The sequence below is a fragment of the Mauremys mutica genome, unplaced genomic scaffold, assembly GCF_020497125.1.
Source record: "Mauremys mutica isolate MM-2020 ecotype Southern unplaced genomic scaffold, ASM2049712v1 Super-Scaffold_100466, whole genome shotgun sequence".
NCBI classification, from domain to species: Eukaryota; Metazoa; Chordata; order Testudines; family Geoemydidae; genus Mauremys; species Mauremys mutica.
The window spans coordinates 132,684-148,660 of record NW_025423345.1 but is presented as its reverse complement, the minus strand read 5'-3'; positions in this window follow the sequence as shown (position 1 = coordinate 148,660).

The window sequence follows — 15,977 nt, the reverse complement described above, 5'->3', positions numbered from 1 at the left end:
CAACCTAATCCCGGTGTAGATAGCGGCTCAGCTGTCAGAACTTTCTGGAGCTATGAAAGAGAAGGGTCCCAATCTCTGTAGCAGGAATGCAGGGCAGGCGAGTTCATGGCAGGCATGGTGGGATACTGGTGGAGACCAGTTATGGTGATGTAATGACCAGCAGCATTTACACTGACAATTTGTCAGTTTAAGTTTGCTGCACAAAGCTCTAGGCCTCTCGTCGAGGTGGTTTTATTTTGTTACCAAAACAGGGCAATTTTGTCGCCAGACGTGGCATTGCAGTGTGTGCACCAGCCAAAAGCTGCTGACCGAGGGAGCGTTGTGTGTTTTTCACACACCTGAGCAATATAATGATGCCGAAATAACTTTGTAGTGCAGACCTGGCCAAAGATTCACACACACACACACACACACACGCACACACACACACACAGCTTGCAAGGAAAACCTCACCTGCTCCTCTGCTTTGCAGAATCCAACACAAGCAAAGGTTTTCAGGCCCCAGTGGGGATGGCAGGGAGTCAGGTGTGGGCAGACACTGTGTTTTAGCCACATGCAGGCACCATAGCTTAGCTGGCTAAAGCACCTGTCTTATAAACAGGAGAGCCTGGGTTTGACTCCCTGTAGTGCCTTGTTGATTAACCTTTGGGGCACCTGGTATTTGCTACTGTCAGAGGATAAAACACAGAGCTAGATGGGCCTTTGGTCCAGCCTAGTATGGCTGTTTAAATTACAGGCACTGATAACAGAATTACTGAAAGTTTGGGAGTGAAGAGCTGATAGGTCAGTGGTCCAGCCTGTCACAGATGACCCCCCTCCCTCTGGGGCAGGTCTGGGCTCTCACACCAAATGGCTCATTGTAGCTGCCAGAACCTTTGGGCAGCTCATTTAGTTTCCAGCTCGTTTAGTTTACGACAAAGGTTGAGTCCTGCTTTGTGCACCGTGTGTGAGAATGAAAATCCTAAACCTCCCTTTGAAATAACAAATGCAGCAGGACGTGTTATTGTCCCTGCCCCAAAGCAGACAGACCAATGGAGAAATGCCATTGAGTCCAGGGTAATACTCCACTGCCATTTTACCTTTTTTCCCTGCTAAACTCCCTCCCAACCTTGAGGGCTCCCAGAGCCCAATATTGAGCTTGAACTGAGATGTCTACAGTGCAAATTTACCACCCCACGGCCCTAGCCTGGGAGCCTGCACTGGCACTTGGCTTTGGAACCCATGTCCCCTGCCTAGCAAGTGCTATTGAATTGAGGGTGAGTCCCTCAATCGGGCTCTGCCAAGCACAGTTGTGCTGCCCTCAATTCACACAACAAGGATAACAACCCTTTATTTCTCCTGCCCCTATAACATGGAGACTGGGAATCCAACACCAGCCACAAGTGATCATTTCGGCAAGCAACCCAACATATTTCCAACATACTGTAAAATCCACATGCAGACTCATACAGGAAACCTTGCAAGAAAATCTTCCTGAGGGGGTCTGAAGCACCTGCTGCTGGAGGGAAGGAGGGAGCTGTGGGTTGGGATTGAGGGACACTGGGAATAGGAGGGGGCTGTGAGTTGGGACAGAGGAGAAGGGTGAAGAGGAGCAGGCTCTGGTTGGGACTGAGGAGCAGTGAGCATAGGAGGGACTGAGGGTTGGGATTGAGGGGCACTGGGAAAAGAGGGGACATGAGTTTAGGCAGAAGAGCATCTTCATTTGGGGATCCAGCAGGAAAGGGGAAGGCAGGTGATTCTACTTCCTTAGGGACATTCTGTGTGTTTGTCTGTGTGTGTGTGTGCAGGGGAGAAACATGCTTTATGCCCAGAGGCCTTTATTCCTCCAGGATGCAAGGACAGAGGGGCTGTCAGGAAGTTGCCCCTTCAAACCCACACACAAAAAGGCCCTTCTGAGAAAAGGGAAAATCCTGAAGAGAAAAAGTAACATCAAAGAGGATGTGAGAAAGACAGTTTAAGACCTTTGTGAGTAACTTATCACCTGACCAGGAACTTGAACCCTGGACCCTCAGATTAAAAGTCTGATGCTCTGCCAACTGAGCTAGCCAGGCTCATAAAGCAAAAGAGCAAGTTGGTGCAGAGGAGAAACTAGTCAAGAAAACAAGAGCGGGAAACAATAGGAGAAACCTGCTGCTCTCTCTGGCCCTACGAGTTTATATCGAATTTAGCAGCGTTGAATCACATTAACCCTGCACCCATCCACACAACGGAGCCCTTTATATCAATATAAAGGGCTCTTAATACCAGTATCTGTACTCCTCCCCAACGAGGGGAGTAGCGCTGAAATCGGTATTGCTATTTCGGATTAGGGTTAGTGTGGCCACAATTCAATGGTATTGGCCTCCAGGTGCCATCCCACAGTACACCATTGTGACCGCTCTGGACAGCAATCTGAACTCGGATGCACTAGCCAGGATGACAGGAAAAGCCCCGCGAACTTTTGAATTTCATTTCCTGTTTGCCCAGCATGGAGCGCCGATCAGCACAGGTGACCATGCAGTCCCAGAATCAAAAAAGAGCTCCAGCATGGACCGTACGGGAGATACTGCAGCTGATCTCTGTATGGGGAGATGAATCTGTTCTATCAGAAATCCGTTCCAATAGACGAAATGCCAAAGCATTTGAAAAAATCTCCAAGGCCATGATAGACAGAGGCCACAGCAGGGACTCAACACAGTGCTGAAACTTAAGGAGCTGAGACAAGCATACCAGAAAGCCAAAGCATGAAATGGACGTTCATGGAGGGAGGGGTGACTGACGTCTGTACCTATCCCACAGTTCCCGCACTCTCCGAAAACCATTTGAATTCTTGGCTGAGTTCCCAAAGCCTGAAGGGTCAAAAACATTGTCGCGGGTGGTTCAGGGTATATGTCATCGCCCCCTATTCCCCCGTGAAAGCAATGTCACCGTATGTCTACTGGATGCTGCTGGCAGACATGGTGCTGCAGCGCTACACAGCAGCATCTCCTTCACTTCCCTTCCCTTGCGGACGGCACATGGTACAGTAGGACTGGTATCCGTCATCGTCGTCCCGTGAGTGCTCCTGGCTGGCCTTGGTGAGGTCGCCCGGGGGTGCCTGGGCAAAAACGGGAATGACTCCCAGGTCATTCTCTTCTTTAAGCTTTGTCTAAAGGAGATTCAGTCCTGCCTGGAATATCATAGCAGCTGGAGGCTGCCTGCCCCTCCCGCTTTGAGCTCTACTTGCAGAGGCAATAAAGTCAGTGTTGTTTCAAATTCATGCATTCTTTATTACTTCATCACACAAATGGGGGATAACTGCCACAGTAGCCCAGGAGGGGTGGAGGAGGAGGGAAGCAACGGGTGGGGTTGTTTCAGGGGCACCCCCTAGAATGGCATGCAGTTCATCATTACTGTGGGATGTCTGGGGCTCTGACCCGGAGCGGCCATTTGCCTCTTTGGTTCTTTAGTAGGCTTGTCTGATAGTCTAGACAGGACTGACTCTCCCTTTAGACAAAACATAAAGAAGGGAATGACCTAGGGAGTCATTCCCATTTTTGCCCATGCGCCCCCAGCCGACCTCACCGAGGCCGGCCAGGAGCACCCATGACAGCAGCAGATGGTACAGTATAACTTGCAAAGCAGCAGACGGGACGGTATGGCTGGTAACCATCTTTGCTAACTTGCAAAAGGCAAGGGGATGCTGCTGTGTAGCGCTGCAGTACCGTGTCTGTCAGCACCATCCACTAGAGATACGGTGACAGTACAAAAAGGCTGAACGGGCTCCATGGTTGCCGTGCTATGGCGTCTGCCCGGTCAATCCAGGGAAAAGGGCGCAAAATGATTTTCTGCCGTTGCTTTCACGGAGGGAGGATTGACTGACGACATTTGCCCAGAATCACCCACGACACTGTTTTTGCCCCATCAGTCATTCGGATCTCAACCCAGAATTCCAATGGGCGGGAGAGACTGCGGGAACTATGGGATAGCTATGGGATAGCTACCCACAGTGCAACGCTCTGGAAATCAAAACTAGCCTCAGTACATGGACGCACACCACCGAATTAATGTGCTTAGTGGGGCTGCGTGCACTCGACTTTATACAATCTGTTTCCAAAAACCGGTTTCTGTAAAATCGGAATAATCCCATAGTGTAGACATACCCTGTGGTTAACAACTTTGGTGGCTAATTGAAAGGCTGATTGTTCAAACCCAAGTGAAGATGGAGGTGGTTTTTTTTTTTTAGTGATGAGAATCCAGTACATTTTAACAGGCAGAAAATCTCCTCAATGCTGGTCTAGCCTCATTGGACAAGCATAAGTGGCACTTTTGTCAGATGCAGTGGTGGTATAGTGGTGAGCCTAGCTGTCTTCTAAGCAGTTGATCTGGGTTTGATTCCCAGACAATGCAGGGATGTTATGTTTTCTCCCTTGGGAATTGGTTTAATTTCAGTCACATTGTATCAGTTTAGCAATGGAATGAGAGAATCAATGTCCTGCAGGTCATTCAACACACAATGGAGGAAGAAAGGGGCAGGACTATACAATGAGCTGTTGGAGTTATCCTGGTATTACAACGTTTGGTTTATTTTTTTAAAAAACTTCCTTTACTTCCCTCTCCCTTTTAGACTCAGAGCCTTTAAGGTCAGAAGGGACCAGTGTGATCATCTAGTCCGACCTGCTGCACCTTGCAGGCCCAAAGTCCCCACCCACCCACTCCTGTAATAGACCCGGGAGGGGAGGCAGCTCTGTGCACTGCCCCTACCCCAGGCAGCACATGGACAAGCTCTGCTCCCCTCCCCAATGGGTGTGCAGAGATGTGCCAGCAGCACTGAGGTGACTCCCTGTGCACTCTGCCTCCATCCATCCGTGCCGCTCCCAGAAATGGCCGGCATGTCCCAGCATCCCCTGGGGCGGAGGGAGTGTCTCCATTCATTGCCCCTGCCCCGAGTACCAACTCCACAGCCCCCATTGGCCAGGAACTGCAGCCAATGGGAGCTCTGGGAGCGGTGCCTGCAGGCAGCGGCGCACAGAGACCCCCTGGCACAGCCCACCTGGGAGCTGCTGCCGCAGGGTTGTGTGTACTGGTCACTTTGGGAGCTGCACTGCCCGGGGTAAGCGCCACTCCTCCTGCACCCCAACCCCCTCCCCCAGCGCAGAGCCAGCATCCCGCACCCAAATTTCCTCCCATAGCTTTGCTTGTTTTCCTTTCACCCAGAACTGTCCTTCTCCTGGGCTGCAAGTAGCCATCCCTGGGAAGCCAAGAGGCAGGCACAGGATTCTACCTCCCAGTAGCCAACCGCACCTCCCCAGGCTTTGCAGAACGAATGGTGACACTCTACTAACCCCACTTAGCTGCACTGAGGCGCTTAGTTTCTGCCCTGCCTTCCTCAGCTCGACTTTCCTGTTTTGCCCCATTCCTGCCTCACTCCCTCCTTTGGCAACTCACGCAAAGGAGGCCAGCAGGAAGAGCCAGCCGCCATAGGCCAACCTCCAAGGGCAGAGGAGACCAAGCCACAAGGCTTCAAAAGGTGACCAGCCAAGATCCTCTAGCTTTCCCCTGCTGATGCCAAGGTTTTTTCCTCAGCTCATTTCACCACCTTCTGCCATGCAGGGGTTGGGGTTATCGCAGGTGTTACCCAAAATTGGGCCAGTTAGTAAGCGTAGGGAGGACTAATGACCCACCAGAGTTTGGCAGAAAGCAGCACATTTATTATACTGACAGCTAACCTCAAAATAAGCGGGGGGTGGGGAGGGGTCACACTCGCATACTCACGCTCCCAGGACAGGCACAGCACTGGAGATGTCAGGATTCTGCAAGGTAAGTGTCCCACAGCGCAGCTATGGACGGTGCGATGAAGGTAACTCTTCCTGAGGCACAATGAAATACAATGCAGAGAACCACTGGCCAGGCGGTCCTGGCAAAGGGCATTCACTGGAGGTACAAGCTTGTGAGTGCTCTCCTGAGCACAGGGCCCCTTCCCCTTTTAAGGGCCTGCACCTCATGGCCTGCGACTAGAGATGACTTGGCTGCATCTGGTTGGTCACACTCCACTTTGGGCAGTGTCCATGCTCTGGGTGTGTGAGCGCTGCCTAATTAGAGTCCCAGACACCTTGTCTACCTGGGAGCTCTTCTGCTCTTCAACCAGAACATTCATCCCATGAGCATTCCAGGGGGGAGCGGGAAAGGGGAAGCCACTTCACAGGCATTCAGAGAGGGAGAGGAGACAAAAGCTGGAGCAGGGGAAGTATAACAGACCTTCTGAGCATAGAAATCACTGTTGCTTCTACATCAGCAGGAGCTCGGAAAATTAAGCCATCATGTTTCTACCTGGCTTTGAACCAGGGACCTTTCGCGTGTTAAGCAAATGTGATAACCACTACACTACAGAAACTCTGTTAGAGGACTTTGCCCCTCCCTTCATAAGAACGTAAGAATGGCCATACTGGGTCAGACCAAAGGTCCATCCAACCCTGCATCCTGTCTGCCAACAGTGGCCAATGCCAGGTGCCCCAGAGGGACTGAACATAACAGGTAATGAGCAAGTGATCTCTCTCCTGCCATCCATCTCCACCCTCTGACAAACAGAGGCTAGGGACACCATTCCTTACCCAGCCTGGCTAATAGCCATTCATGGACTTAACCTCCATTCATTTATCTGCAAAAAGAAAGACGAGTACTTGTGGCACCTTAGAAACTAACAAATTTATTTGAGCATAAGCTTTTGTGGGCTAAAACCCACTTCATCGGATGCATGCAGTGGAAAATGCAACAGGAAGATATATATATATATACACAAGTATCAGAGGGGTAGCCGTGTTAGTCTGGATCTGTAATGTACGCCATCATCACCATTACACCAGTGTAATGTACACCATCGTGTGCCGGCGATGCCCCTCTGCTGTGTGCATGGGCCGGGCTGGACAATCTCTAAGGAGGGGGATGAATGGACACAAATCAGATGTTGGGAATGGCGGTGTGCGGGGGCCTCTGGGAGAGCACTTCAGCCTCCCTGGCTGCACGGTGGCGGGTCTTGGGGTGGCCATCCTGCGGCAGGGGGGCTTCGGGACCGGACTTCGGGGGGGGGCTGCTGGGCTTCGGTTCATCTGCGGGTTTGGCACCATCACCTGAGGATTAAACAAAGACTGTGAAGGGCTTGCCAACTACAGAACCAGTTTCTCCTCCCTTGGTTTTCACACCTCAACTGCTAGAACAGGGCCTCATCCTCCCTGATTGAACTAACCTCGTTATCTCTAGCTTGCTTCTTGCTTGCATATATATACCTGCCCCTGGAAATTTCCACTACTTGCATCTGACAAAGTGGGTATTCACCCATGAAAGCTCATACTGGAAAATGTCTGTTAGTCTATAAGGTGCCACAGGATTCTTTGCTGCTTATATATACACAGAGAACATGAAAAAATGGGTGTTGCCATACACACTATAACGAGAGTGAACAGTTAAGGCGAGCTATTATCAGCAGGAGGAAAAACCTTTTGTAGTGATAATTGGGATGGCCCATTTCCAACAGTTGACAGGAAGGTGTGAGTAATGGTAGGGGGACAAATAAACATGGGGAAATAGTTTGACTTTGTGTAATGACCCATCCACTCCCAGTCTTTATTCAAGCCTAATTTAATGGTGTCCAGTTTGCAAATTAATTCCAATTCAGCAATCTCTCGTGGGAGTCTGTTTTTGAAGGTTATTTGTTGTAATATTACAACTTTTAGGTCTGTAAATGAGTGACCAGAGAAACTGAAGTGTTCTCCAACTGGTTTTTTAATATTATAATTCTTGACATGTGATTTGTGTCCATTTATTGTTTTACGTAGAGACTGTCTGGTTTGGCCAATGTACGTGGCAGAGGGGCATTGCTGGCACATAATAGCATATATCACATTGGTAGATGTGCAGGTGAATGAGCCTCTGATAGTGTGGCTGATGTGATTAGGTCCTATGATAGTGTCCCCTGAATAGATATGTGGACAGAGTTGGCAATGGGCTTTGTTGCAAGGATGGGTTCCTGGGTTAGTGTTTTTGTTGTGTGGTTGCTGGTAAGTATTTGCTTCAGGTTGTGGGGCTGTCTGTAAGCAAGGACTGGCCTGTCTCCCAAGGTCTGTGAGAGTGAGGGATCGTCCTTCAGGATAGGTTGTAGATCCTTGACGATGTGCTGGAGAGGTTTTAGTTGGGGGCTGAAGGTGACGGCTAGTGGGTTCTGTTACTTTCTTTGTTGGGCCTGTTCTGTAGTAGGTGGCTTCTGGGTACTCTTCTGGCTCTGTCAATCTGTTTCTTCACTTCAGCACGTGGGTATTGTAGTTGTAAGAATGCTTGATAGAGATCTTGTAGGTGTTTGTCTCTGTGTGAGGGGTTGGAGCAAATGCGGTTGTATTTTAGAGCTTGGCTGTAGAAAATGGATTGTGTGGTGTGCTCTGGTGAAAGCTGGAGGCATGTAGGTAAGTATAACGGTCAGTAGGTTTCCGGTATAGGGTGGTGTTTATGTGACCATCGCTTATTAGCACCGTAGTGTCCAGGAAGTGGATCTCTGGTGTGGACTGGTGCAGGCTGAGGTTGATGGTGGGATGGAAATTGTTGAACTCATGGTGGAATTCCTCAAGGGTTTTCTTTTCCATGGGTCCAGATGATGAAGATGTCATCAGTGTAGCGCAAGTAGAGTAGGGGCGTTAGGGGACCGGAGCTGAGGAAGCGTTGTTCTAAGTCAGCCATAAAAATGTTGGCATAGTGTGGAGCTATGCGTGTACCCATAGCAGTGCAGCTGACTTGAAGGTATACATTGTCCCCAAATCTGAAATAGTTATGGGCCAGACAATCCTGCTGTCAGGGTGCCATTGCCTGAGATGATGGGGCATCCAGGATTTCCAGGTTTATGGATCTTGGGTAGCAGATAGAATAACCCTGCTGCTTTTTTGGCCTGCTGCTTCTCTGTCTGGGAGGTTTTTGTCAGCCCTGGCACACAAAAAGGGTATCATTGCGAGCGCCCACGAAGGCGAGATGAATTTTTGCCTGCCTTGCTCAGCTTGACTTGTTTCCTCACCCCATTCCTGCCTTAGATCCTGGGTTACCTGGTGGCTGAAGATGGTCCATTGTCTCAAGCGGTGCCAGAGCCTGACACAGTGCCCCCAGCAGCCTTTGCTCTGCACATGCCGGCCGTGCACATTTGCAAATACGTTAAAGCTCCTGTCAGTAAGTTCTGGGGACAGTTGCTCACCTTCAGAGGAAGCTCCCTAAAATTGGCCTGTCTCACCCAGTGGTACATTGACCTCTGTTCAGACTGAGCCTAAGGAGGCCCCCAGACCTCTGCTGAGGATAAGCCTGTGCAGGTCAGCCCTGCACTTGCTCAGCAAGTTGTCATGCAGCAGTTTGCTGCAGCTCCCAGAGGCCTTTCTTAATCCAGACTGAGGCACCAGTGGGCATGTGAGGAAGTTTCCCCCTCAGTCCCAGGCAGTACATGGCCCTTCCTAGTGAAAAGAAGGTGATGTCAAACAACATCCTGGAGAGATGCCTTCTTTAATTTTGATGGGAATGGTTCTCTTTTCACCTGATCAGGGACTCAAACCTTGGACCCTCAGACTAAAAGTCTGATGCTTTACTAACTGAGCTAGCCAGGCTCACACTTACAAAAAACAAATTTCATGCATCAGAGAAACTAGTCATGAAAATGGGGGCCAGAAACAATACAGAAAACCTGCTACTCTCGCTCTCTTAGCAGTCCTGGCCCCAGCCTGCTCCTCCATCCGGCGCCCTGAGGCCTTATTCTTTTTTTAGTTAAATATCAAATCCAGGAGAAAACACAGTTATACAAAGCAAAACGAAATCACAAACAGAAATATCATTGGAAATACAAAAATAAAAAAGGAAAATGCAATTCCCATCACTTTATCGTGTCGGGGCCATTCCTGTATCAAGAGCACCCGCTAAGGTCCCTGTGTGCTTACGAGAAACCTGGAGGAACTCATACCACAGCCTGAACATGAAACTCAACTGCTCCCAGGTGCCGTAGTAAAACCCTTTCCCTGCTGTGACCTTGCACTCCATAGGATTTTATGAAAATATGCTAATGAGTGTGAATATAATAGGAGTACTTCTGCCATCCGAAGAAGTGAGCTGTAGCCCACGAAAGCTTATGCTGAAATAAATTTGTTAGTCTCTAAGGTGCCACAAGTACTCCTGTTCTTTTTGCGGAAACAGACTAACATGGCTGCTACTCTGAAACCTGTGAATATAATGTAACTGGAACATGCTTCCTGCAAAAGGTCTCTTGTACAGTATCATTACAAAGCTTATTGCCTATTGTGTGTGTTCATCCTATTTGGTATGAACCGATCATTCTTGGATCTGAAACTAGAAATATGAACTAGAACTCTGAGGTCCTGTTGTAATGATGCAAAGTGTGGGCCATTAATAGTGGTTTGGACTCTTGATGGCTCCCATTAACCAGGACAATTGACTGGAGATGGCTCTGTCCTGCACCATCTGTGAGTCAGGCCAGGAAGAATGAAGGCTTGGGGGATCTCACTGGACATGTGACCTGGTACAGGAATCCATCTTAAACCTGGGGCTTTTCCCCAGGAGAGAGACAAAAGATTCCTGCCTTGTACCAAATCTGTATAAGGGGGTGGAACAGAAGAAAGGTGGCTGCAGTCATGAGAAATCCCCTAGCTACCACCTGAGCTGGAACAAGGACTATACTAGGTGAAAAGATTGGGCCCAGACAAGAAATAAGTCTAGTCTGCAAAAGAAGCTTATTGGAACATCTCTGACGGTGAGATTGTATCTGTATTGAGTTTTGTACTGTATTAGGCTTAGACTTGCATGTTTTTGGTTTATTTTGCTCTATGGAGAATACAAACTGCACAGAGAAGGAAAAGTCTCTGTGTGTTAGATGGGTGGGAGGGTGTCTAAAAAACACTTTCCTCTACTTTCTTTTCTCTGAATTCCTTTAGAAAATCCAAAGCAGGAAACAGAACCATTGTCTTCTCTGAGGCTTGAGCTCCAATACCTTTAAATTATGAGACTGACATGCTGGCAACTGTGCTAAGAAGGCCCAGTGAAATGTTTAGGCTCAGTACATATAGGATCCTCCTACAGCAGTGACTGGGGCAGGGAAGGAGCCAGGGGTGTGCTGGAAAAAGCAGGGAGATCTGGTGATCACAGACCTGTCCTGGCGGCTTTCACAGGAGCAAATAAATCAATTCTCCCTGCCAGTGAATAATGTATTGGAGCTAACAGCAGCACAGGGTGGATGTTTCCAAGCTGTGCACCCACTGCCACATGTTAGAACTCAATCTCCTTTCCCTAGCAGGGCACTTTCCCTGTGCATTGGGCAAAGCAAGTCGGGGAAGCTACATGGGTAACAAAAACCAGTGCTTCAGACAAGGCTTTTCAGAGAAAGCTGGGGAGCAGGCAGTTATCAGTCTCTGGGGTTCACACCTTTGCCTGGTAATTGAAAGGCTGATGCATCAAACCTAACTCAAGATGAGGCTTTTCAGTGATGAGACTCCAGGACATTTTAACAGGAAGAAAATCTCCTCTATTCTGGTTTAGTCCCATTTGACACCTGCCCATCTTCTCCCCCTCGCCTCCCCGCCCTGCCCCACCCCGTCTCTTTCCTTCCCCATTGGGGCCATGCAGAGAGGAGGCCTAGTCAGTCTCTGTCACAGAGAGTCTGTATCCCATAAAGGGAGGGAGGGGTCGCTCTAAAACACTGATAATGGGGAGGGGAGGGGTGTGTGTGGTTATGGGGAGAATGGATGGAGAACTAACAGTGGGACCCAGAGAGATTCCCCCAGATTGGGGAGATCCCCTGCTGCCCCCCATCAGCCAGCTGTGCGAAGAACAACTTGGGATTGCTTGGGGAAGCCACCTTTAAAAACACAAGTGTAACATGCTAGTTACATTTTAATAAGACCAAAGCCTCCTCAAACCCAGGGTCACAATCACTGGAATGGCTTTGCCTTGATATTTTAAACCAGCCGCAGACACATAGCGAGTCAAATTACAGTTTCCGTTCGGAGTCAGTGCACACACAAGAATCCGGAGGCTTTTAATTCCTTAGGTTCTGCTGCCATTTCATTTCTGTCCTGTTCCAAGATTTATTGTGCAAAGCAACGTTAGGCCCTTGGGAGTTTCCCCCTGGTCTTGCCTGCTGCCCCTGGGCAATTTAAAAGAGCCCGAGGACCCCTGCCACCACCACCACCAGCACAAGGGGGCTAAGGCGGTGTCCTGCCCACCCTCGCTCCATGTGGCACGTCACTCCCGGGAGCGGCTGGCACGTCCCTGAGGCCCCTGGGGTGGAGGATGGGGGGGTCTCCACATGCTGCCTCCGCCCTGAGAGCCAACTCTGACAACAGTGTCAATGGGAGCTGCAGGGGTGGAGTCTGCGGGCAGCCGTGCTCAGAGACGCCTCCTGCCCTCCCACTTAGGGGCTGCTGCCAGAGGGGGGTGCGGGTTGCTTTCGGGAGATGCCCGAGGTAAATGCTGCACCCCTCTCCTGCACCCCCTCTCCTGCACCCCCAACCCAGACCCCACACCTGCACCCAAACTCTCTCCAAGACCCTGCCCCCCACACACCCTGCTGCAGCACAACCCCCTGACTGAGCTCAGACCCTGCACCCAAACTCTCTCCCAGAGTCCAATCCCTCTCCCTCCCACACCCAAACTCCCCCCCCCCCGAGAGCCTTACACAGCTGTGGGATGGGGCAGGACTTGGTCCCATTCTGGGAATGACCAAAAATTATACAAACCTGCCTCCCCTGTGCAGCCCAACCTTCTGCTGATGCACCTCAGCCCACACCCGTGCAGGGTTTGAAGCTTCCATTGCTTAAATTCCAGGACACTGAGGGATTTCAGCTCCCCTTTGCCCAGAGTGAACCTTCACCCCACTCCCAGCCAGGTTCTTGTCCATGGGATCACTGTAGGGGGGCTGGGTCCCTCGGTGTCTTTTCTCTCTCTACGACAGGCCAGGGTGCAATAAGTGGGGCATCTGAGCATCCAGGACCTTCTGTGGGGCTGCCATTCCCCTGCCCCTTCTGTAGTCTCGTCTGTCATTGACTCCAGCCTTTTTTCTATCCATCGTCAGCACCATCCCAAGCAAGCTGCACTCGCCCCAGAAAGACAGAGAGTCCTGTGGCACCTTACAGACTAACAGGCGTATTGGAGCATAAGCTTTCGTGGGTGAATCTCCACTTCGTCAGATGAATGTCATGGAAATTTCCAGGGGTAGGTATCAATATGCAGGCAAGAATCAGTCTAGAGATAAGGAGGTTAGTTCAATCAGGGAGGATGAGGCCCTCTTCTAGCAGTTGAGGTGTGAGCATCAAGGGAGGAGAAACTGCTTTTGTAGCTGGCTAGCCAGGCACAGAATTCCCACTCCATTCATCTGACCAAGTGGGGATTCACCCACGAAAGCTTATGCTCCTGTACGTCTGTTAGTCTATAAGGTGCCACAGGACTCTGTCTCTTTTTACAGATCCAGACTAACACAGCTACCCCTGTGATACTCAAAAAGACAGTGTCCCCTGGTGGGTGTAAATCACTGACCTCTCTCCTCTCTGAGCACTGACGGCCTCTCCATTTCCTTGCCTCTCAGTCTGTGCAGATGGGACCTTTCCCTCCAGTGCTGGAGGATTCGCCCGTCTCATCTACTCTTGTCCCAAGCAGCACAGCAGGTGGGAATCTTACATGTACCAAGGTGACTTAGGAGCAGAACCCCCCCGCCCCGACCTTTCATGCAATTGACACTTGCCCCTGACTCAGCAGGATTGAAACTCCTGCAGGGAGACTGCTGGGCCACATCCCCTCTGGGCATGAGCAAAACAGCAGGGTGAAAAAAAGAACTTAGAAATGCTGGGGATTGAACCCAGCACCTCATACATGCAAAGCATGTGCTCTACCAATAAGCTACAGGTTACATTCAGAGCTGTCCTATTCCCAGAGCATCCAGTGGTCTAAAAGCAGCATGAGGGACACATTCCCTACTCTGAGAGCCAAACCTGCGGTCCGGGAGGCTGCTGGTTCTTAGGGGTCACTTTTCAGCAGGGCCAGATTCTATGTGTGGGGTAGAGAGAGTGGGTGTCCTGGACTCAGGGTGCAGAGATACACTCAGCCCTCTCCCCTGCATTGGGTGGGGGGTGCTGCCACCTCCTTCTGGAAGGTAATGGGACGGGGAGGGGGCACTGTGAGTCGCTAAACATCTGACCCTGGTGGCAGAAGTGCTGTGGGGAGCTCCAGGTGTTTCTAGGATCTGCTATTGCCACCTGACTGTGAAGTCCAGCTTTCCCCAGCACATTCACTGCGGTGCAATTGGGTCACTGTTTCCATGGCTGAACAGCAAAGAATCACTCCCAGTTTCCCTTCTAGCTGCAGCAGGATTAGCCTGTGTCAGTGGTTAATGAGATGGCTCTAGTTGTAGATTGTTATTCATTCCCCACCTTGACAATTCACACCGTCCCTTTCCCATGCAGATTCCCAGCACCTCAGTGATCCTGGTAGCAGGGGTTGGGGCCTGAGATTTTCAGGGTTCTTTTCCCCTCCACCTGGAGTGAACTCAGCTTTTCCCCCATCCCAGACAATCCATGAAATAACAACAGGGGCATAAAGAAAGAGGGGAGGGAACATCTCACGGCCAGGGCTGGATGTGCCCAGGGCCCCCTGCTTGTCCATTGTTTCCATGGAATTTGGCCCCCTGCTTTGCACAAGGGACAGAGAAAGATCTTGCTGTTCCTGTGTCTGTGCAAGGAAAATTGTGCGTCTGTATGAAAGAGAGGCGGGAAATGGCCCCATGGTGGGACAATATCCTCAGGATTAAGACCTAAGGACTCAGGCTGAGAACTGATAGAACTGCACTTATCTGGGATTTAACAAATTGTCTTCCATGGAGCAGGGCCAGTTCCAGTGTTTTTGCCACCCCAAGTGGAAAAAAAAAATAAAAGAGCTGCAATCAAGGGCAGCTCTACCTCTGCCGCTTTTGGCCTCAAGTCCTTCCCTCTGAGAGGGGCGAATTGCTGCTAAAGCCTCCACTTTCCATGGGCCACCCCAGGGATCTGCTTACTGTGCTGGTGCCTGGAGCCAGCCCTGCCATGGAGACACTAGGAAGATGGGGGAATCAGGAAAATACCATGGATTTGTTTATGTTGTAAGTGAAGAATAACTGAAGCAGTTTTGGTTTAAAGTCACTTTTTCCTGACTGGGAATTGAACCCAGATCTTGGCACTGAAAGTGCCAAATCCTAACCACTAGACCACTAGGGAGGTGACGATGCTGTTTTTCTTCTCACTTATGCTACACTTTCTTAGGCTACTTTCTAGCCAATTTCTGAAGCTGCTCCATTGTCCATTCCCTGAGGGACTAGGAGCAGAGAGTGCAGGAACCCCTGTGCTCAGGGTCACAACCTCAACCTAAGCCACTGAAACAAACTCAAATGATGCTTCCTCCAGCAGGATCACAGAGACACACAAAGAAAACCCAGCAGGAACAATCCTCCTCTGCCTTCATTTACCCCATCACAACCCTCTCAGCAGCTGACTCTTGTGGGAAGGACACTGAGCTGATAGGAGCTCTGGCATAGAGACCAAGGGAGGGGTGTTGCACCCCCTCAGTGGGAGCTGATCACATTCTGACTCTGGAGGAGGAGGGAAAAGCCATGGCCACATGATGGGGCCAATATATACCACAACATGGTTCTTTTATGTGGGATGACTCTGAACATTGACTGATCTCCACTCCCTTGGATTTGAAGAGATGTTTAGTTGGGCACTTGAGAACCTATAAGGCTGAAGCAATTTTATGGATGGTGACACTACGATTGAAGGGTTATTTAATGTTGTAGAAATTGTTAAAAACACTGAGCTTAAACTGGAACTGCCTGTTATTAAAGGCTGGTTTCCCCACCTCAGTTCCATAAGCTCTGCTAGAAACACCCTGGCTTCTCTCCTGCCTCGGTGGGAACCGGAGGGAATCGTCCCCTGCTGTCCTTGGCTCCATGCTGGTTTTTCTGGGGAGGG